This window comes from Pseudorca crassidens, chromosome 4, assembly GCF_039906515.1.
Source record: "Pseudorca crassidens isolate mPseCra1 chromosome 4, mPseCra1.hap1, whole genome shotgun sequence".
Lineage (NCBI taxonomy): Eukaryota > Metazoa > Chordata > Mammalia > Artiodactyla > Delphinidae > Pseudorca > Pseudorca crassidens.
The window spans coordinates 16,623,517-16,647,308 of NC_090299.1; the positions used below are offsets into that span (position 1 = coordinate 16,623,517).

The window sequence follows — 23,792 nt, forward strand, 5'->3', positions numbered from 1 at the left end:
CTTTTTTTTTTTTTTCTTTTTGGTCACATCTTGGCCGGCGTCTGAGCAATAACAGCAAAAAGCTGCCGCCGAATAGATGGGGGTGGGGTCAGGTTTGCAGATAAATAACTTTAGTGATGGGTTCTGGGGGAAGACCGTTAGGTTGTTATGCTAGTAATAACTCAGGGGTAAGGGGGGGTCGAGGGAAATAAAAGAAAGGCAGGGGGTGAAGGTCTATTAGAGCGGGAAGAAGGATTAAGCAAAGCCTGTCTGGGAATGCAGAGCGCAGATTTGCTTTAACCGTTTCCTGCCCCTTCTCTTTCGATGAGAGGGGAGGGAGTAGCTCTACAGTACGATCCGGCAGTATCCAAACCAAATCTTCCCCATTCCTCCTCTGTCTACAGAGCGAGATAATTGCAGTCCAGATCTAACCCTAAGCCTGTCTCCACTTCCAGGTGAGTAGGGGCACCAAGGCCTCGGTACCGACGGCACTTTGGATTTCCTATAGGAAAAGCCAGGGGAACTCTGTTTTGTTTCCTGTCCCAAATGGATCCCAGGTGTCAGTAGCCAAACCTTAGAGTTTCAACAATAACAATGGTAGCCCTTTGGAAAGATGGAGGTCTCTTCCTATTGCAAAGTTTGGAATTTTGATCTCCGTTGGAGTATTTCCCCCTAGACATTTTAAAGCCAAAGGAATCCTGGTGAAGGTTTGTTTCTTTTTGCTTTGGTTTGGTTTTTATCTGGGGAAAAGACAGATAGGAGGAAATAGAAATAAATAGAATGAAATTTAAATTTTAAAATTACCCATGTGCCACGCAAGTTACTCAGATTACTGTAGCTAATTTTTGTGGTATTCTTCAAAGAAAAAAAAAAGGGACTAGGAACCAGGTCAGTATTATTTCCCCTTTAAGGACAACCGTTTAGAAAATAAGAATTTAAGCCAAGTAATGCAAATACAGGGCATGTGTCATACGTTTCAGCCACAGTGACCCCTCCAAATTTAAAACTTCTGAGTTCGGAGATGATTCAGCCATGAGTAAATACTGCCCTCTGCTGTTCTCTGTCCATCTTACATTTTTAGCAGTCTGGTTTCTTGCTTAAAATTAAATGCAGAGACAGAAGGATCTGGTTACAAGGCTAATTCCTCCTTCTTGCCTAGGGATAGTAGCAAAGAAAAAAGATCTTTAGGAATCTCCTAGTGCCTTTCTTTACTTACGGTTAAAAACAAAACAAAACAAAAACCTTTTTTAAGCAATAAGGCAGAGAGCAAATTCAAGTCCTCTGATCCAGACAGCCTGTAGCCCAAAACTGATATATGGAAACATGAATGGTAATAACTCTATCACCAATTCCTTTGTTTAGGTTAGAATATTTACTTCTGCATTTTCCTCTACTGTAGATACTGATGTATATGGTACATATAATGGGTGAATTGGAAACAGACAAGAAAGTTAAATTTCACCATTTTTGTATTTTTAGGCCTTGAAAACTTGTGAAAGCATTGGAAGCTATTCTTTTAAAAGAGAGATATTTTTAAGCATTTTCTCAAAACTCGTATCTCTGCCAATATATTATAGTCTTTATTTTGATGTAAATTAACACACAAAGATTTGTTGATTAACTAAAGTGAAAGCAGAAATTTTTACAAACCATGGCTATGATGTGTGATTTTAAGAGGGTTTTCTTACTTACTTGTATATTGTTTACTAATGTGCCACAGTTCAGTCATTCAGGTAGGAAACAGTAGAAAGAAAACACTTAGATACTTGTAGGGGATCAGGTACTTTTTTCTGTTTTATTGTTTGTTTGGAAAGCCTGTGGGATCATCTTCTTATTTAGTCTCAATAGTATTAAATTTGCATCACTTATGAGTGAATTTAATATTGGGGAAATGGGTAAAAATCATTTATTTTGTGGAATAGGAAGTGCAATATATATTTTTAAGTAAAAAAACGAGATATGACAAAGTTAAGTAATACAAAAAATGTACATATATTCAGTACATAAAATAATTTTTTGAACATTCTGAATAAAGACTATCAAAAATGATTTAGACAATGGCATGGTTATTCAAATAAATGGACACTTTCCATGATAACTACATTAAAGTAACACATTCGTTTATAGATAAAACCTACACATAAAATTACAATCTATGTACACATAGGTACATAATTTAAGGTATAATATAGAGAATGGTTTTAATAAAAGACAAGAATAAAGCTTTTATTATATTTAATTTTTCTCCCTTGGATTTCAGAAATTCTAGTAATATAATGCATGATAAAATGTAAGGATGCCCCCAACAAAATCAAATCAAATCAAATCAAGACACATTGTAATTATATGTGTGAAAAAGCAAAGTTTATTTTTGCTTTTCCACAAAAAGCTTAATTATTTTAAGAAAAGGGTTATTTAGTGAAAACTTTCAATAAACATAAAATTACATGCTTCTAAGAGAGAAGATATTCATCAATTTTAGTAAACTGTAGGGGAAAATTTTTTTTTTTTATGTCCAAGCATGAAAGAAACTAGAGAACACAGCTCATTTGAAGTTTAGAGCATACATTAAAACAAATAGTTTTTGTAAGAATTTGTTATCCTGGTCTGTATACAATTACCATCATTACTTCATTAAATGTCTGAAATTACTTTCATGTTTTAGACCCTAGGTAAAGAAGCTTAGGTTAATCATACTCTACAATTCATATCACATTAGCAACATCGTCCCAGAAAAGTATTCTCCCGCTGCTTCTTCCTTTCTATTCCTCTCTTCTCCCCTTCCCTCCCTTCTTCCCCTTCCTTTCTCCCTTCTTCCGTTCTTCTCCCTTCTCTCCCTGCTCTTCTCTTCCCCTTCCTTTCCCTCTCTTCCTTCTCCTCTCCTCTCCTTCTTTTTTCCCTTACCTTCCAATTCCTGCCTTCCCTTCCCCTCCACTCCCCTCCTCTCCCTTCCTCTCCCATCCTTCCCCTCCCGTCCCTCACTTTACTCTTTATTATACTTCGCTCACCTTACCTTATTCTGCTTTCCTCTTTTCTCCTTATCATTCTTCAGTCCTGTTACAGGACTCCCAGAGGCAAACATTCTAATAAGTGGAATGTGTACTTTTTGGTTCCATGCTTTTGCAAAATATGTATTATTTAGTTGTCCTGTATTTTTAATTGAGATAAATGGTTTGGGTTATACTGTGTATGTGTATCATCCTCTTTTGTGTCTTTCTACAAAGAGCTATTTTTAAGGTTTACACATGTTGTTATGTGTTCCTCTAAATTATTGTTTCTGACTTTTGCCTTTTACTGTAAGGCATGTATTCATAACTCTTAACCTGTCTATTTACATGGTTATAGGCATCCAGGTTGCCTCTAACTCCCTGACATCAAAGATTAGTCTGCAATGAACAACATCCTTGTAATTGTCCTCAAAAGGAAATGAATAGTTTAAGGATATGTAGTGGGGAATGGAAGAGGCCTCCATTCCATACCTGAAATGAAGAGCTGATTGTTTGCTAAACAAGAGAGAGTTGTGTTTGTGGGATGCAGTGTTTCTGAACAAGAAGACAACTGATCCTAGGATCGGGAAGCATGGAGTTCAGAGATGGCAAACTTTCAGAAGTAGGAAGGGTTAGATATTGGTTAACTTTTGGATGTGGAATTGAAATTAGTAGACTGTAGTTTTTGCAGATTGGCTAAATTTCATATTTGTGATTACCGATGTGAATTTAACATGATTTGGGATGGGTTTAACACTGGTTCTTATAATTGGCTCTTGGTATCATTGCCACAGGTGGATAGGATTTTTTTGCTAAATGTTTAACTCAGTATTTTAGACTTTCTTATTTCCTGATAAATATATTTAAAGCTATAAATTTCCCTCAAAGTATTAATTAATTAATATTTTGTGGAGTATGAGCCTTACTCCACAAAATATTAATTACAAAATGCTACGTGTAATGATTTCACTTTTATTTAACTTTAAATATTTAGTAACTTATTTTATGGTTTCCTCTGTAGCACAAGATTGTATTTAATATATAAATACATTTCTAAATATGTGTTGAGTAATAAAGAGCCCTCTCTTTCAACAATCCTGCTGCCTTTCACCATCTTCCCTTTGTTACTGTTTCTTCATTGTGTTATAATCAAAGTATCTGTGATACAAAGGGAAGGTGCCTGCCATCTGGTGGCATTTCTTCAAAGAATTCTATCATTCAAACGGCACGGAATACTCATGTGAAGGAATATATGATAGCAATGAAAAGTACTCAATTTGTACTTAATTTGTAAGTGGTTTCCACTTACTTCTGCTTCTCATTCTTCTGTATCTCCTCCTTCTTAAAGGTTGACTGTGAAACAGTTTTTAATTGCAAGGTTGCTGAACACATCCCAGATGGAACAGTAACTATGCATGTCTAAGAATTCAGCATGCCGGTGTACCACAGTCATTTTTAACACAAATTCAAAACAAACAAAAAAAAATGTTAAATATCAAGAAACAGAGCAAAACAAAGTATCTGTGAGAAAAAAAAAAAGTCTCCAGTTTCTGTCCTCTCTTCTTATCTTAACCCAATCAGTTTTACCCAAAGCGATCCTCCAAAATTTTTCGTATCAAAGTCTCAGTTGATCACTTCCTTCTCCTTGATTAACTTTATTAATTTCCCTTCCAGGATGCCATCCTGCCTCATCTTTTCAGTCTCAGATATTTGACTATGTAGCACCTCAGGGCTCATGGGACAAACTGTCACCGTCCATTCTCTAAACTCTGCCTCTTGGTGATCTCATCTTGTAGCGAGTCTTCAAATAAGTTGATTACACTCAGAAAAGAATGTGAACTCTGCAGTTCATGGGTTCAGTGTTCTGTCCACATCCATTACGCTGTTTGTTAATTATGCTATTCAGATCTTATATATCATTACTGATTTTCTGTTGGCTTCATGTATTGATACTAAAAGAGGCATGGAGGCATGTTAAATCTGCATTGTGATTGCAAATTTAAATCTCCTTATAGTTATGTAGCTATTCTTGTTTTGCATATTCTTGTTTTGCATATTAATATATATTTTATTATATATATTTTATATTTTATTTATTCCTCATTTTATATGTTTATATATTTATAAGTACATATATATAATTTTATATATTCATCATGAATTAAACCTTTTCTAGTTAAGATGTGACTATCTTTATCCCAAATAATGTATTTTCCTTAAAGTCTATTTTTGTCTGTTACAAGTACAGGTAACCAACATTCTTTGGTACTATCATGACAGATTTTTTTTCCTATCCTTTCACCTCGTATTTTCTGTACCCTAATGTTTTAGAAGTCTTTTTGACACAGCATTATATATGAAAATGCATTCACTGATATTTTTTTATCATCATTGCTTCTTAACTGGAGCATTTAGTCTATTTACATTTAGTATAACTACTCACATTCCTGTTTAAATCTCCTATCTAACTTTGTGTGCTGCTATTTTTCTCCAGTTTTATCTTTTTATTTCTGTGCTTCTCTCCTTTTTCTTAAATTAATTAGATATTTCTTTCACTTTCTGCTAATACTTTGGGTGATATATGCTCTGTTTTGGCTATTTTCATTTTACTTCAAGAAATTTAAAAAAAATATTCTTCTCAAAGTCTTAAATAGTTCAATGCCTTAAGGAAAAAGGGCACTTCTTGAACAATAAATTTTTAAATACATTCATTTACTTCTCAATTTACCTCTTAATTTGGTGTTGCTTTTTAATTCTTTATTTAAATTTTAATCTTGCATAACATTTTTATTTTTAAAAAGGCAATAACGTATTTAACACAGTTTGTTGTGTTTTGATCTTTCCTCTATCACAAACATCCTATCCTGGATCTCTTGCGTTCTGCCCGAAATACGTTTTTCTGAGTTTCCTTTGGAATGGAAGCTGTTGGTAGAAACACTTTATAGTGCCCCATTCTTGAAATATTTTTTCTTTAAGAATAAAATTATAAATTCAAAATTAATGAGTCACTTAGCTATAAATTTTTTGTCATATGCCATTCTAGTGCAAATATGAAAAAGGGTATTTAAAGGAAATAAATTAGGGTATTTCTAATACTACACATTGATAGTTTAATTCACATGATTCAGAATCATCACTGTATTTATCAGCACAGTTTAATTATACAGAAGTTTGGCTTTCATTTTTCTGTCAATCTAATTCTTATTTCTTTTTAATCTCTTGATCAAGGTAATCTGTCACTTTTCACTGATTCTTCCTGAAATGCCTCTGTATTTTTGATGTTTTGCAGTTTTGCTTTGCTATATGTGTAGGTGTAAAATGTTTTTGTAATCTTGCCTGGAAATTGAAGTCTTCATGATGCAAATCATTCTTTCATTATTTCTGAAAAATGTTCAGCCTTTATATTTGTATTTGCAGATATTACTCCTTTTTTTCTTCTCCTTGCTCTTCCTTCTGGAACTTTACTTAGACACATATTAAGACTTCTCACGATATCTTGTATATCTCAATTATCAGTTTAATATCTTCTCTTTTCTTTTCTCTATGCTTAATTTTGAATAATTTTTTCTGACTTGTCATCCAGTTCACTAATTCTGTCTTTAGCTATGTTTAACCTACTTTTAAATTCATCTATTTAATTATAAGTTTAATTACTGAATTCTTATACCTTAACATCTTGATGTGTTTTGAAGTTAGCTATCCCCTTCAGATATTTTCAAGCTTGTTTTTCATTCCTTTGAACATGTTAAACATAGTTTTAGATGTTATTTAGATAGGTATCTGAAGATTCCAGTATCAGGCATATTTAATGTTTATGCTTTCCTTTTTTTTTTTTGCAGTACGCCGGCCTCTCACTGTTGTGGCCTCTCCCGTTGTGGAGCACAGGCTCCAGACGCACAGGCTCAGCAGCCATGGCTCACAGGTCCAGCCGCTCCGCGGCATGTGGGGTCTTCCCAAACCGGGGCACGAACCCGTGTCCCCTGCATCGGCAGGCGGACTCTCAACCACTGCGCCACCAGGGAAGCCCTATGCTTTCCATTTTTATTGCTAGTTTTAGCTCATAGTAAATTGTTTCCTTGTGTGAGTATTTACGTTTGAATATGAACTGGTCTTTTTTTTTTAATAAATTTATTTATTTTTGGCTGCATTGGGTCTTCGTTGCTGTGTGCGGGCTTTCTCTAGTTGCAGCAAGTGGGGGCTACTCTTTGTTGCAGTGTGCGGGCTTCTCATTGTGGTGGCTTCTCCTGTTGTGGAGCACGGGATCTAGGCATGTGGGCTTCAGTAGTTGTGGCATGCAGGGTCAGTAGTTGTGGCTCACAGGCTCTAGAGAGCAGGCTCAATTGTTGTGGTGCATGGGCTTAGTTGCTCCACAACATGTGGGATCTTCCCAGACCAGGGATTGAACCCATGTCCCCTGCTTTGGCAGGCAGATTCTTAACCACTGTGCCACCAGGGAAGTCCCTGAAGTGGTCATTTTAATTGGTAAGTTATTTATGCTATTCCTTGAGGCTTGGGATTGGTGTGCTCTTGTAAAGAAGAGCTGGGTATGCTTCCATTAGGTTCTTGTGAGTTGCTACTAGTCTGCAACAACTACTGTTTTCACTGAAGCTAAGATGGCAACAGCAAAAGAGCAATAACACTTTATGAATCACAAGGTAACACTGCCAAGTAAACCATAAAAAATGCTTTCTCATCATTTTGGAGTTTTATTTAAAGACAGTTTTACCCTCATTTAGATTTTTGTCATGTCATTCTTCTATATGTATGAGAAGGAAACTATAAGCAAAATAAATTGAACAAGGCCATCTTAGATCTTTTTCACATTGAAAATCCAGCTCAAAGTGGTATAGCATTTATTGAAAAAGTGCTCCATTTTGTCTGTGATTTTTTTCTAACCTACTAACACTGCATGTTTGCTATATAGTCGATGATAGTTAAGTCACAATTGCTGCCAGGCCTTTAGCAGATATAATATACATCCTAACTGCTAAATATTAAAATAGGACCAAAAACATGTTGAATCTTAGAATAATTAAATATGGTGAATTTACAACTTGAGGGTTTTTTTCTGCACCTCCTCAGTAATGTGATTTTGAGTGCTGCCTTGGGGCTTCAACTTCTTAGGGATGGTTTCCCCCTTCTCCACACCTCAGTCTAATCATTGCCAAGGCAATATTATTTTCAATATTTTGGAGAAGGCAGGGTGACTAGGTATACCTGCATAGATAACTAGTTATCTTAGGACTAGTTAACTTAAGACTTATGATTTAGGAGCTCCAACTTTAATAAGAGAAGTTTCCTATTAAACTCCACACCTTCAGAGAAGCCTGGGCTTTTTCTCTTAGCTCTCACACTTTACCACACCTTAAAAGTTAAAGCTCATATTTGTGAAGTTTGGTAAATGTCCTTAAGGCAAAAACTACTTCAATGTTGAGCTTACTTCTATGGCTTCTTATCTAGACTAGATATGATAATTCCTAACTCTAATATCATGTCAGCTTTTTGATCTTTTAAGAAAATATTTTAAAATTTAGTAATTTTAGTAGTTTTTAGTAGTAAATAATAGCCTGGCATATTACCAGAATAGGAAGTCTATCTTCCTTATTTCTTCAAATAGTTTCCTTTTTTCATTTGTTTTTTCTCCTTTGAGAAATCTTATCATTTGGTACTTATCCATAAGTCAGGTCTCTTTAGCTTTTCTTGATGTTTTCTGGGAAAATTCCTCAATCTGATGTACCAACTCACTAATTTGGTCTTCAGGTATATCCAATCTACCACTGTTTAATCTTTTGTTCTCTTTACATCAACTCAAAATTTTTCGTACTGACCAAATATTTATACTTCACTCATTTTTAAATGAAATTTAATTCTTGTTTTATATTGACAATAAATGTCTATCCATTAATTGTCTATCTGTGTTGAGGAGGGATCAAAGGTCAGATCTCAGTGTGTGAGTTTAAGACAGGGGCTGGCAAATTTTTTCTGTGAAAGAGAAGATAGTAAATATTTTAGGTTTTGAAAATCAGACAGTCTCTGTCATACCATTTCAACTTCCCCTTATAATGTGACAGCAGCTATAGATATTATGGAAATTATTGGGTATGGCTGTGTTCCAACAAAAATTTATTTACAAAAACAGGAACCAGGCCCAATTTGGCCTGCAGGCTGTCATTTGCTGACCACTGTTTTAGAGCATAAGAGATAAGCCTTGTGCTGAAAACTCCACCAGATGACCATTGCTGGTCATTCCCATTTGTAATCTTTTTTTACATATATATGTACATGTATATAGAGTCAGTATTTTGAATATGATTCAAAATTTCTGTCTGTTTTACAAACACTGCATTTCTTTTCTTTTTACCATCTGACCTTTTGTAATCTTAAATTTTAAACTTTGAGGTATAGTATGATTGGGAAGTGACAATCTCCCTAAATTGTAATCCATGGTCTTAGGGATTTTTAGAGAGTAAGATGGGATATTCAATACCTAAGGGCCGCTCTTCAGAATGCACTTATTTCATGTGAACACTGTTGTCTTGGCTACTGCTGCCAGTGTCTGCAGTGAAGCAGACAATAATAGCCTCAAGGCAACATACAGTAGAGGCAAAAACTATTTTTTTATAAACACTTATCTTTTCTAGTCTCTATAAAAATTTTCTGGCCCTTATTACTTGGTGCTTAGCTTTCTCCTTCCATTTTCCATATCCCCTTTATATAATTTATATATATATATATATAATTATACAATATATATGTTTACCCATCTTTTTCTGGCCAGTGTTCAATTTCCAAAGATTGTGGAACCACCAGTGTATGTAAATAAATCTGAAACTACATCATGGAAACTAAAATCATATTTTTTAACATCACACTTATGGGAGAAACAAAATGAAGGGTTAGCTTTAAAATCCTTCATAATATACTACATGTGAATATGTGAGCAAACCCACTGGAATGGAAACTGCTTACACTAAATGTGAGAGTAGGTTTCTGAATACTGTGGCATTTGCCACAAACTAGTGATTACCTACCATAATTTGGAGAAACTGCTCAGTCCAACAACTGTGACAAGCTACTCTTTTGTTGAAATATGCATATCATGGGTTGGTTATCTTTTAATCTTGATTAGGTATAGGTATACAATTTATCTCAAACAAAAATATATTAATATGGGTAATAATTAATGGCTGCATTAAAATACTCTGATGTTGAATTTCATGCTAGAATATAACGAGAATTAAGAAAATAGATACCTCTAATATATATATATATATATACACATATATATATTTGTCATGGAGAAGAGATAAGTAAAATGATATGATATTCACTCTAGGTTTACTAGACTTGTAACATGTGAAAACATTTGGAAATACAGAACAATTTGAACTGTAACTTCCATCAACAATAGGTGTATGGAGAATTATGAGAGTCCTGCCAGAAGAGTTGATTCTAAGAAAACAATTCTGTTTTGCATTTTTGGATTTTATTTAATTTATATTTTTATACAGCAGGTTCTTATTAGTTATCCACTTTATACATATTAGTGTATATATGTCAATCTCAATCTCCCAATTCATCACACCACCACTACCCCACTGCCACTTTCCCCCCGTGGTGTCCGTACATTTGTTCTCTACATCTGTGTCTCTATTTCTACCTTGCAAACTGGTTCATCTGTACCATTTTTCTAGGTTCCACATATATGAGTTAATATATGATATTTGTTTTTCTCTTTCTGACTTATTTCACTCTGTACGACAGTCTCTAGATCCATCCACGTCTCTACGAATGACCCAATTTCATTCCTTTTTATGGCTGAGTAATATTCCATTGTATATATGTACTACCACTTCTTTATCCATTCGTCTGTCAATGGGCATTTAGGTTGCTTCCATGACCTGGCTATTGTAAATAGTGCTATAATAAACATTGGGGTGCATGTGTCTTTTTGAAATATGGTTTTCTCTGGGTATATGCTCAGTAGTGGGATTGTTGCATCATATGGTAGTTCTATTTTTACTTTTTTAAGGAACCTCCATACTGTTCTCCATAGTGGCTGTATCAATTTACATTCCCACCAACAGTGCAAGAGGGTCCCCTTTTCTCCACACCCTTTCCAGCATTTGTTGTTTGTAGATTTTCTGATGATGCCCATTCTAACTGGTGTGAAGTGATACCTCATTGTAGTTTTGATTTGCATTTCTCTAATAATTAGTGATGTTGAACAGATTTTCATGTGCTTCTTGGCCATCTGTATGTCTTCTTTGTAGAAATGTCTATTTAGGTCTTCTGCCCATTTTTGGATTGGGTTGTTTGTTATTTTAATATTGAGCTACATGAGTTGTTTATATATTTTGGAGGTTAATCTTTTGTGCGTTGATTCACTTGCAAACATTTTCTCCAATTCTGAGGGTTGTCTTTTCATCTTGGTTGTAGTTTCCTTTGCTTTGCAAAAGCTTTTAGGTTTCATTAGGTCCAATTTGTTTATTTTTGTTTTTATTTCCATTACCCTAGGAGGTGGATCAAAAAAGATCTTGCTGTGATTTATGTCAGAGAGTGTTCTTCCTATGTTTTCCTCCAAGAGATTTAGTGTGCAAGCTTACATTTAGGTCTCTAATCCATTTTGAGTTTATTTTTGTGTATGGTGTTAAGGAGTGTTCTAATTTCATTCTTTTACAGGTAGCTGTCCAGTTTTCCCAGCACCACTTACTGAAGAGGCTGTCTTTTCTCCATTGTATGTCCTTGCCTACTTTGTCATAGATTAGTTGACCATAGGTGCATCGGTTTATCTCTGGGCTTTCTATCCTGTTCCATTGATCTATATTTCTGTTTTTCTGCCAGTACCATATTGTCTTGATTATTGTAGCTTTGTAGTATAGTCTGAAGTCAGGGAGTCTGATTCCTCCAGCTCCGTTTTTTTCCCTTAAGACTGCTTTGGCTATTCAGGGTCTTTTGTGTCTCCATACAAATTTTAAGATTTTTTGTTCTAGTTCTGTAAAAAATGCCATTGGTAATTTGATAGGGGTTGCATTGAATCTGTAGATTGCTTTGGGTAGTATAGTCATTTTCACAATGTTGATTCTTCCCATCCAAGAGCATGGTATATCTCTCCATCTATTTGTATCATCTTTAATTTCTTTCATCAGTGTCTTATAGTTTTCTGCATACAGGTCTTTTGTCTCCCTAGGTAGGTTTATTCCTAGGTATTTTATTCTTTTTGTTGCAGTGGTAAATGGGAATGTTTCCTTAATTTCTCTTTCAGATTTTTCACCATTAGTGTATAGGAATGCAAGAGATTTCCGTGCATTAATTTTGTATCCTGCAACTTTACCAAATTCATTGATTAGCTCTAGTAGTTTTCTAGAATCTAGTAGATTCTAGTAGAATCTTTAGGATTCTCTATGTATAGTATCATGTCATCTGCAAACAGTGACAGTTTTACTTCTTCTTTTCCAATTTGTATTCCTTTTATTTCTTTTTCACTGATTGCCGTGGCTAGGACTTCCAAAACTATGTTGAATAATAGTGGCGAGAGTGGACATCCTTGTCTTGTTCCTGATTTTAGAGGAAAGGCTTTCAGTTTTTCACCATTGAGAATGATGTTTGCTGTGGGTTTGTAATATGTGGCCTTTATTTTGTTGAGGTAGGTTCCCTCTATGCTGACTTTCTGGAGAGTTTTCAATCATAAACCGGTGTTGAATTTTTTCAAAAGCTTTTTCTGCATCTATTGACATGATCATATGGTTTTTATTGTTCAATTTGTTAATATGATGTATCACATTGATTGATTTGCATATATTGAAGAATCCTTGCATCCCTGGGATAAATCCCACTTTATCATGGTGTATGATCCTTTTAATGTGTTGTTGGATTCTGTTTTCTAGTATTTTGTTGAGGATTTTTGCATCTATATTCATCAGTGATATTGGTCTGTAATTTTCTTTTTTTGTAGTATCTTTGTCTGATTTTGGTATCAGGGTGATGGTGACCTCATAGAATGAGTTTGGGAGTGCTCTTTCCTCTGCAGTTTTTTGGAAGAGTTTGAGAAGGATGGGTGTTAGCTCTTCTCTAAATGTTTGATAGAATTCACCTGTGATGCTATCTGGTCCTGGACTTTGTTTGTTGGAAGATTTTTAATCACAGTTTCAATTTCATTACTTGTGATTGGTCTGTTCATATTTTCTATTTCTTCCTGGTTCAGTCTTGGAAAGTTATACCTTTCTAAGAATTTGTCCATTTCTTCCAGGTTGTCCATTTTATTGGCATAGAGTTGCTTGTAGTAGTCTCTTAGGATGCTTTGTAATTCTGCTGTGTCCGTTGTAACTTCTCCTTTTTCATTTCTAATTTTATTGATTTGAGTTCTCTCCCTCTTTTTCTTGATGAGTCTGTCTAATGGTTTATCAATTTTGTTTATCTTCTCAGAGAACTAGCTTTTAGTTTTATTGATCTTTGCTATTGTTTTCTTTGTTTCCATTTCATTTATTTCTGCTTTGAACTTTATGATTTCTTTCCTTCTACTAACTTTGGGTGTTGTTTGTTCTTCTTTCTCTAGTTCCTTTAGATGTAAGGTTAGATTGTTTATTTGAGATTTTTCTTGTTTCTTGAGGTAGGCTTGTATTACTATAAACTTCCCTCTTAGAACTGCTTTTGCTGCATCCCATATGTTTTGGATCATCGTGATTTCATTGTCATTTGTCTCTAGGTATTTTTTGAGTTCCTCTTTGATTTCTTCAGTGATCTCTTGGTTATTTAGTAATGTATTCTTTACTCTCCATGTGTTTCTGTTTTTTATGTTTTTTTCCCTGTAATTGATTTCTAATCTCATAGTATTGTGGTCAGAAAAGATGCTTAATATGATTTCAATATTGCTAAATTTACTGAGGCTTGATTGTGACCCAAGATGTGATCTATCCTGGAGAATGTTCCATGCGCACTTGAGAAGAAAGTGTAATCTTTTGTTTTTGCATGGAATGTCCTATGAATATCAATTAAATCTATCTGGTCTATTGTGTCATTTAAAACTTGTGTTTCCTTATTAATTTTCTGTTTGGTTGATCTGTCCATTGGTGCAAATGAGGTGTTAAAGTCCCCCACTATTATTGTGTTACTGTCGATTTCCTCTTTTATAGCTGTTAGCAGTTGCCTTATGTATTGAGGTGCTCCTATGTTGGGTGCACATATATTTATAATTGTTATATCTTCTTCTTGGATTGATCCCTTGATCATTATGTAGTATCCTTCCTTGTCTTTGTAACATTCTTTGTTTTAAAGGCTATTTTGTCTGATATGAGAATTGCTACTCCAGCTTTCTTTTGATTTCCATTTGCATGGGATATCTTTTTCCATCCCCTCACTTTCAGTCCGTATGTGTCCCTAGGTCTGAAGTGGGTCTCTTATAGACAGCATATATATGGGTCTTGTTTTTGTATCCATTCAGTGAGCCTGTGTCTTTTGGTTGAAGCATTTAATCCATTCATGTTTAAGGTAATTATAGATATGCATTTTCCTATTACCATTTTCTTAATTTTTATATGTTTGTTTTTGTAGGTCCTTTTCTTCTCTTATGTTTCCCACTTAGAGAAGTTCCTTTAACATTTGTTGTAGAGCTATTGTGGTGGTGCTGAATTCTCTTAGCTTTTGCTTGTCTGTAAAGCTTTTGATTTCTCTGTTGAATCTGAATGAGATCCTTGCCAGGTAGAGTAATCTTGGTTGTAGGTTCTTCTCTTTCATCACTTTAAGTATATCATGCCACTCCCTCTGGCTTGTACAGTTTCTACTGAGAAATCAGTTGTTAACCTTATGGGAGCTCCCTTGTATATTATTTGTCATATTTCCCTTGTTGCTTTCAATAATTTTTCATTGTCTTTAATTTTTGTTAATTTGATTACTATGTGTCTCAGCATGTTTCTCCTTGGGTTTATCCTGCCTGGGACTCCGTGCTCCTGGCCTTGGGTGACTATTTCCTTTCCCATGTTAGGGAAGTTTTCAACTATAATCTCTTCAAATATTTTCTCGGGTCCTTCCTTTCTCTCTTCTCCTTCTGGGACCCCCATAATGTGAATGTTGTTGCGTTTAATGTTGTCCCAGAGGTCTCTTAAGCTGTCTTCATTTCTTTTCATTCTTTTTTCTTTATTCTGTTCTATGGCAGGGAATTACACCATTCTGTCTTCCAGGTCATTTATCCGTTCTTCTGCCTCAGTTATTCTGCTATTGATTCCTTCTAGTGTATTTTTCATTTCAGTTATTGTATTGTTCATCTCTTTGTTTGTTCTTTAATTTTTCTAGGTCTTTCTTAAACATTTCTTGCATCTTCTCGATCTTTGCCTCCATTCATTTTCCAAGGTCTTGGATCATCTTCACTATCATTATTGTGAATTCTTTTTCTGGAAGGTTGCCTATCTCTACTTCATTTAGTTGTTTTTCTGAGGTTTTATCTTGTTCCTTCATCTGGTACATAGCCCTCTGCCTTTTCATCTTGTCTATCTGTGAATATGGTTTTTGTTCCACAGGTTGCGGGATTATAGTTCTTCTTGCTTCTGCTGTCTGCCCTCTGGTGGATGAGGCTATTTAAGAGGCTTCTGAAAGTTTCCTGTTGGGAGGGACTGGTGGTGGGTAGAGCTGGGTGTTGCTCTTGTGGGAAGAGCTCAGTAAAACTTTAATCTGCTTGGCTGCTGATGGGTGTGGCTGGATTCCCTCCTTCTTGGTTGTTTGGCCTGTGGCAACCCAACACTGGAGCCTACCCGTGCTCTTTGGTGGGGCTAATGGCAGACTCTGGGAGTGCTCATGCCTAGGAGTACTTCCCAGAACTTCTGCTGCCAATGTCCTTGTCCTCGTAGTGAGCCACAGCCACCCCCTGCCTCTGCAGGAGACCCTCCAGCACTAGCAGGTAGGTCTGGTTCAGTCTCCTATGGGGTCACTGCTCCTTCCCCTGGGTCCTGATGCACACACTACTTTGTGTGTGCCCTCAAAGGGTGGAGTCTCTGTTTCCCCCAGCCCTGTTGAAGTCTTGCAATCAAATCCCACTAGCCTTCAAAGTCTGATTCTCTAGGAATTTCTCCTCCCATTGCCAGACTCCCAGGTTGGGAAGCCTGACGTGGGGCTCAGAACCTTCACTCCAGTGGGTGGACTTCTGTGGTGTAAGTGTTCTCCAGTTTGTGAGTCATCCTCCCAGCAGTTATGGGATTTGATTTTATTGTGATTGTGCCCCTCCTACCATCTCATTATGGTTTCTCCTTTGTCTTTGGATGTGAGGTATCTTTTTTGGTGAGTTCCAGTGTCTTCCTGTCGATGATTTTTCAGCAGTTAGTTGTGATTCTGGTGCTCTTGAAAAAGGGAGTCGAAAACAAATAATCTTGACCCACAGCTAACATTTTTTCTATTTTAACTTTATTTGAGATGATGAAATATAGACTACTATAAGATACCTTTATTTTGTGTTATTGCCTAATGAGCATTTCCTTGCCATTGTAATAATTTTTTGTAAATATTGTTTTATTAGATGGATACTATTTGTAATATGAATAGGCCAAAAATTATTAATTGTTCCTTCAATGTTGACCTTCAGGATTTTTCCAGCTTATTTTGCTATTAAATGCATGCTTTGATAATTATCCGTCACTCCTCCAAACAAAATTTATTGAAAAGTAACTGTGTCAGGTACTTTAAAAGCTACAGAGGGAAGACAATAATGAATAAAACAGACACAGCTTCTGCCATGTTTAGTCAAATTGCAGAAATTTTTAAAATAATTTAAACTTTTAAGGACCTTTATTACTTATTGCCAAGTCACATTCCATAAATAATGTATCAATTTATAATTGAAACCAAAGTATATCAGAGTTCTCCTCCCAGCAAAACAAAGAAACAAATACATTTGAATATAACATGTCTTAAATCCTGGTCTCTTTACAGGGGATTAAAAACGTGTCTTCTTTCAACATGTATTTCTATTATATTTTTCATATATGAGCTATTTGTTTTCCTTTTTTTAAAAGAAATTATTCATGTTTGTTGTCGATTTAATCAATTGGGGTCTCAGATCTAATTTTTTGGTTGTTGCTGATATTGTTAATCAATTTGTTCTCCTTTATAAACACCTACCTTTGTTTTAAATTTTTAATTCTTTCCTTTATCCAGAGACTATTCATAAAACTTTAATTCTAGTTTCCTCTTTCTGCTCTTCCTTCTACTTCTTTGTCCTAATTATGTTGTATCAATTGGCATAATGCCACTGGAGCAGAGCAGATAAATAATTTTCTTTTCTCTGAATCTAGCATCATATCTGAAATTCAGGAAGTATTCAACAGAAGTCTGCTCAATTTCATCCCAGATAGGATACCTAAAATTTTTAAAATATATATAATTTTAAAAAGCAGTAATAAGTGTTTTGAACTCTACAGTCTAAAACATTGTTTTCTAAAATGTGGTAAATGGTGGTACTCACAGATGATTCCAGGGGGCTCAGAAGAGGGTATTGAAAAGAGTAAAAAACAGGAGACATTAAAAAAAAAAATCAAAACACTATGGTGAGTGTTGTGGCTTGACATTCACCTTCCATTCAAACCTTCCAGCCTACCTCTAGTGTGCATTTCTAGAGGCTTTTCTTCAGACACCTTCTCATCCACGGTTCTTCATGCAATGGTCCTCTATTTAAATACAAGCACTTGGAATTTGTTAGGCAAACATGGGCAGAGACCATCTTCATTTTACTTTAGCCCTTTCTCTGCCAGCTAGCACAGTCGTGGATGCAGTTCCACAGTGGTGTGCAAGTGTCCAGTCTATGTGTGTAGAGAACCAACAATTGTATCATTTGCTGTTGCCACAAATTCCTAACCCTTGAATTGCAGCTACTATGGTGTGTTGGTGAAGTTAATTATTCCAATGGTGACCTCCTGTTTTTCTACCTTGCTGATTGTGGCAGAAGTCACAGTGCCCACAGTGGGGCTTTTCTGTTTCTATCACCATGCCCCCAACAATTCTGAAAGCACCTACTTCCCTAAATGTTCTTCTTGAAACAGCTGGACTGCCTAACAGTTCCTGCAACTGGATGTTGGCTGATACAATCACAAGTGATAAAAATTATTCCACTTTCGTTTCTCTTTCAAGTAAAGGAGAAATTCTATGGTTAGAATCAGAATGTTTACCTCCTCTTTAACATCACATATCTTCCTTTTGGATAGAGAGTGTTCTAAGTGAATAGACACATATGACAAGCATAATTGATGGAGATTTGATTAACATGGTACTGTTTGAACACAATATAGAGTCTCCTTAATTAAAGAAGATTAAAATCTAAAATGAGTCAGAAGTAGTGTGCACAATATAATTGGAATAAAGAAAAATCTCAGGACTTGGCATATACTAGAAAACAAAGGAAAAATAACAGAGGATCGAAGTAGTACTTAAGCATTTTGATATTTTATGGTACTCAAAGCTCTTATTAAAAGAAAGGGTGCATTATCTGTACTATTTAGCTGGAATATTCCAGATGTCTCTAGTCTTTATAAACATATCACAACATCTTAATCTTTGTTTATTTGAATTGCTCCTTGGTCATGTCTCTTTTTCATTCCATTCTTAATCACTGAGTCTGTGATTAAAAATGGCAAACATGTGTTTTGAGAGAAACTAAGCTGTGATTTCGGTTGTGGGTAGTAATTTCAGAGTGGCAGACATATTAACCCCTTCCTCTCCACCCTACTCATGAACTTATAACAAGACTCAAGGAAATAGTAAACACAAAAGAAACAAGCAAAGCATAGAAAAATGAACTACTTTTCAGTTCAAATACTTTGTATGGTTATACCAAGGAGAGGTTTCTGAAAGAACAAACAAAAGTGACAGTTTAATATTTACAAAACAATGTTCAGCTAAAATAACACAGACAATCACAGATAGGATATTATTGTGGTTAAGACTTAATTTTTGCTCTTCAAGAAAGATCAGTTTTAGAATCTGACAATCACTGGATCCAATCCTACTGACTCTGCTTCTTCCTCTCTACAGGGTCAACCGTAAGTCGTTTCAGCATTCCACAATTGACTTCTCCATTTGTAAAATGAGAGAAATCAGCTCACGTGGTAACTGTAAGTTGATTATCATCTATCCGAGCAAGAGACATACCTCAATTTAATTAGAAAAAGTTCTAGATAAAAGTTAAATACTGTTAATCATACCTATACTGAGGGAAAGTTGAAAATATAATTTTAATTTTCATGGAAGAGAAACAATTTTATTCATTTCAAAACAGCATTGCATAGTTATATGTATAGAATTTCAAGAATTATCATAAATTTCTAAAAACCTTGGAACCAAAAAATAAAAATAATATAAAATAAATATATTGAAATATTTATGGGTAAAGTCAAATATTATAATATGGTTGTGTGAAAGACAATACTAATAGTGTGTTTATTTTTAAATGAATTTGAATAAGTTCAATGGAGTAGATTCAGATGGAACAATTTGTTCAAAAATTTAGTTCAAAGGAAACAATAACCCATATAAAGTTGAAACAGAGCCTATATAAGTAGTCATAGCAACACACAGACAAATATTTCAGAAAATCTAAAAGTTTTGTTGGCTCCAACTTTTTAAAAATACATTTAAAGAAATTCCACTGTCATGTTAATACTTGCGGTAAAACCACATACGTCCTGAATTACTATACTGCAACCAAAATACTACTCTATAGTCCTATCACTAGTTATTTTGGGGAATCTATATATTGAATTTGAACCATATTTTGTAAAAAATGTTTTGTTGCTTTTGAGTCAGGAGATTGGTAGTAAGAAGTTTACATCAATCATGTTAAGGCAATAGTCCAAACTCTTTCTGATCCCCAGTGGGTCTGTGACATGTTTTTTTCTTTTTTAAAGAATTTTCTTTTAAAAAAATACTATGATTTGAAATAAGCATCTTTGCTTTGATAACTTGTGTTTCATCTTTGCCTGTTGAAAGGTGCATTATGATTACTGCCTCATTGAAGACTACTGCTTGCAAATGGTAAATTTGTCTCTGTTTTTCAGCCCTTTTTGATGATTGCATTTATCATATAATTTCATAACTCAAGACATTAAATTGATGCTATTAAGAAGATTGAATAAGATGATCTAAATGCCATACCAATTCATTGCCCATTGTTTATTTCTTTAATAATTTTGGCAAAGTTTGAGATAATTTTGCTTGTTTGCAACGTTCTGTATTATTAATAGTTCGGTTTTGTTCTCAGTGAATCCTAATCCTTACAGTCCACCAGATATCTCTTAGAATTAAGTGCTTTCTTTTCTATCTGTCCTGGAGGTACATTGTGATTTTCAGATTGATTGATTGATTTAATGAATGATGATAGAGAGCGGTATCTTCCATGCTGGAAAATATTGAAAATAGAATCAATGAGATAATGTCTGTAAAGTACTAAGTGCGAGGAAGAGTTCAATAAATATTAGCTATTTTTCCTATTCATATGGCAAAATTCAACAGGAGTGCTCATTTGGAGCAAATGAATAAAATCAATTACAGGAGTTACGTTCAGTCTTTAAAAAGAACATGGTAAAACTCAGTGTATTAGTTATCTATTGCTGCTTAACAATGATACTATAAACTTAGTGGCTTAAAACAGCACACATGTATTTCCTCAGAGTTTTTCTGGGTCAGGAGTCTGGGCACAGTTTAGCTGAGTCCTCCGCTTCAGGGTCTTTCAAAATTGCAATCGAGGTGTTGGCCAAGTTGCTCGACTGGGGAGATATCAGCTTCCTAACTCACAGTGTTATTGGCAGAATTCAGTTCCTTTCAGTTTTCCAGACTGAGGACCTCAGTTTCCTGCTTGCTCTGAGCTGGAGCCTACCCTCGGCTCCTTGCCACATGCTGTTCTCCACATGGCAGCTCACAACATGGCAGCTTGCATCTTCAAGTCCTGCAAAAGAAAGAGTCTCTTAGCAAGATGAGTTACAATCTTTTGTAATATATACACATAATCTAGTACATCATGTCACCTTTGGCATATTCTGTTGGTTAGAAGCAATTCATAAGTCCCACCTACACTGGAGGGGAGGGTATCAGACAAGGCATGAACACCAGCAGCATGATGATGGGGGCCACCTTAGAGTCTGCTGACCACACTCCATGAGAACAAAAATTACAAAGTAGTGGCTATATTTCATGGTTTAAATTCATTAAAATCCTTCTTGCTGCCCTTACATTATGAGAAATAATTTTTTTCTAATTAAAACATTTGAGGAAAAAGAACTCTATTGTAATTTTTAAGTATTATAACACTGGAAGGAGATAATATGTTAGGTTTGCATAGCACTTTAGAGTTCACAGTGTATTGATATTTATAACTATTATTATTTCAGACTAGAAAATGGGTGGTAGAACTGATATTGATTTCAAGATTACAACACAGAGTTTAGGCTCCAAGTGAAGCCTTAATTACAGCATCCTGCTGTGTATCTGTTGATGAATTCAATATGCGCCTCTCCTGATTTGGGCCATTCTTCTTAATAACTTTCTTAGTTAAAAATAATTCATATAGGATGGAATGGTGGGTAGGGGAGTGGGCAGCGGCAGGCTTGCACTGTGGCCAGATAAGCTGTTGGGCCTGGAGAGTCAAGTGCAGAGAGCACTGTATTGAAGTCATCAAGATGAAGGGTGCCACAGGTCAACTAGAAAATGTATGCCAAGCATGAATTAAATTGGTGACACAGATCATTTCACTTCTTTGTTTGAAATACATGTTATGAACCATTTTCTGGAGCATGTCTACAAGCACTGTGTGCAAAATATCTGGTGGTCAGGAGAATATTTTCACAGGGGACCTACAAACCAGAACACCATGTACAGCTCAAAAATACAGCTGCCTTCTAATCTCAAATTGCTTTCCTCATAACTAAGACTGTATCTCCTGCCCCAGCAGTAAACAAATGGCTCCCATGTTTCTTACAGACCCTTCTCTCTGGAATATTCTCTTCTTGAAGTATTCTCTTCTTGGTTGTAAAGCAGAAGTTACTTGGTGTCTATAAGTAGCCATCTTATAGCTCTTCATTAATGTGGTTCAGAGTAGCATTCATATGGCAATGACTTTATCAAGATGGCACATTTAAGTCTATAGTGATTATCACTGATAATTCTCCAGAGGGTGACTGTCCATGGGGGTTTGATATTTATATCTTTCACCCACTAGCTGATCCCAACTTAGGTCAACTAGATATTCAGAGAGCATTTGCAAAATGCAGGTGGAACCATAAACATAGTTGTTAAGTATTTATGTGTCCATGGAGAGCTGAAACAGCAAGCCTCCTAAAACCAAAGGCTGCAGTACTGTATAAAAAGATAGTTAGCTTTATGAAAGAAAAATGCTCAACAGTATTAGAGTGTACACTGTGTGTTTGTTTGATAAACATAAATTAAAAGACCCTATGTAATTAGTTTTTCTCCATGAAATCCATCTGTATGTGATGAACTCATAGAGAAGATGCTGTCTCATAAAAAGAAACTTGATGAACACCACGATAAAAGTCTTCAGGTTACAGAATTCCAGTGTTTAAACTCCAATGTGCAAAGAACTTGTAAACTGTCATTCCTGTGCCTGCAAGAAGAGGAAGAAGAAACAGAAAATCAGTGACTTTTCTTGGACTCATCAGAGACCTGAGATTATACGGAAACTTGTTACCCTGAAATCTGTAGAGACAAGCAAATTCAGAGAGTCACAGATGAGATCTGCTTACCTGGAGCAGAAGCTGTTGGAGCCATAAACTGGTAGGGATACTTAAACAATCATTTTGATGAATTGCTGGAGGCTGAGTGTGGACTAGAATGAGAGGGAAAAGCCCATGGGGGCTGTGACGACCCCCATACCTTCACAGGTTTTAGCTCCAGGGGCACCCCCCCTGGGTTTTCCTACTGCACATGCAAATTCTCTAACCTTGTGATTCTGACTGGAGGAGGGGATATGAGTAATCATTGTGTAATATGTCCAGAGGATTCTCCATAACAAAGGCCTACTTTTCAAGGGGAAAAATTTTACCCAGAGCCTTATCCCAGGCAGCAGAAGGGAATGCTGCCTGACCCAGATCACTCTCACCTTCCTGCCTAGCCTAGAGGGTGGAGGGAAGCTAAACAGTTACTGTGGAAATACCAGTCAGTGTTTTAGCCCAGAGTTTCAGGCACATTAAAAGACTGAGATTGAATCATAAGATGACAGTATTGGTCTTCTGCACCACACGTTGGATTCCAGGAAAATGACAGTGTAATACAGCTGACAGAGCTGCAAGATGCAGATCTACCCTGAGGAGGGAGTACTGAGGGAAGCCCACAATGAGGAAGAGGGACAAAAATCAGGACCCCAGAGGAATATGAAGCCACTGGCACCAACAGCTACGGCAAACATTAATTAGGCCCAACTCGTATTCAGATTAGCATAAATCCTCACACTAAAAGCCTATTTCCCTCAATACTTATTCACCAATACAACATCACTGGCATTCAACAAAAAACTACAAAGCATACCGAAAGGCAAGAAAAATAATATCTGAAGAGACAAAGCAAGCATCAGTACCAGACTTGGACATGACACAAATTTTGGAATTATTAAAAAAAAGAATTTAAAATAACTGTGAATTATATAAGTGCTTCAATTGAAAATGAAGACAATATCCAAGAATAGATAGCTAACGTAAGCAGGCAGGTGGAAACTCTAAGAATGTATGAAAAGGAAATGCTAAGTATTAAAAACACTGCAACAGAAATGGAGAATGCCTTTAAACATCTCATCCGTATAGACACAGCTGAGGCAGGATTCAGTGAGTTTGAAGGTAGACCAAT

The 23,792-nt window shown here is 35.6% G+C and overlaps 1 long non-coding RNA gene and 1 pseudogene across 2 annotated transcripts in view; both read left to right on the forward strand.

Moving 5' to 3' along the window:
• The window catches only part of LOC137223422 (uncharacterized), a 51,659-nt gene that overhangs the window by 2,867 nt on the left and 25,000 nt on the right, over positions 1 to 23,792 (forward strand). The window contains exons 1-3 of one of the 2 annotated variants that reach the window (XR_010942864.1): positions 132 to 434; positions 18,975 to 19,054; positions 19,929 to 19,973. This is a non-coding gene — a long non-coding RNA (uncharacterized lncRNA). Of the gene's footprint in view, positions 1 to 131; positions 435 to 18,974; positions 19,055 to 19,928; positions 19,974 to 23,792 lie in introns of those variants that run through there. The other variant, XR_010942865.1, reaches the window with a different exon arrangement.
• Positions 21,725 to 22,229, forward strand: LOC137224112 (AKT-interacting protein-like; annotated as a pseudogene).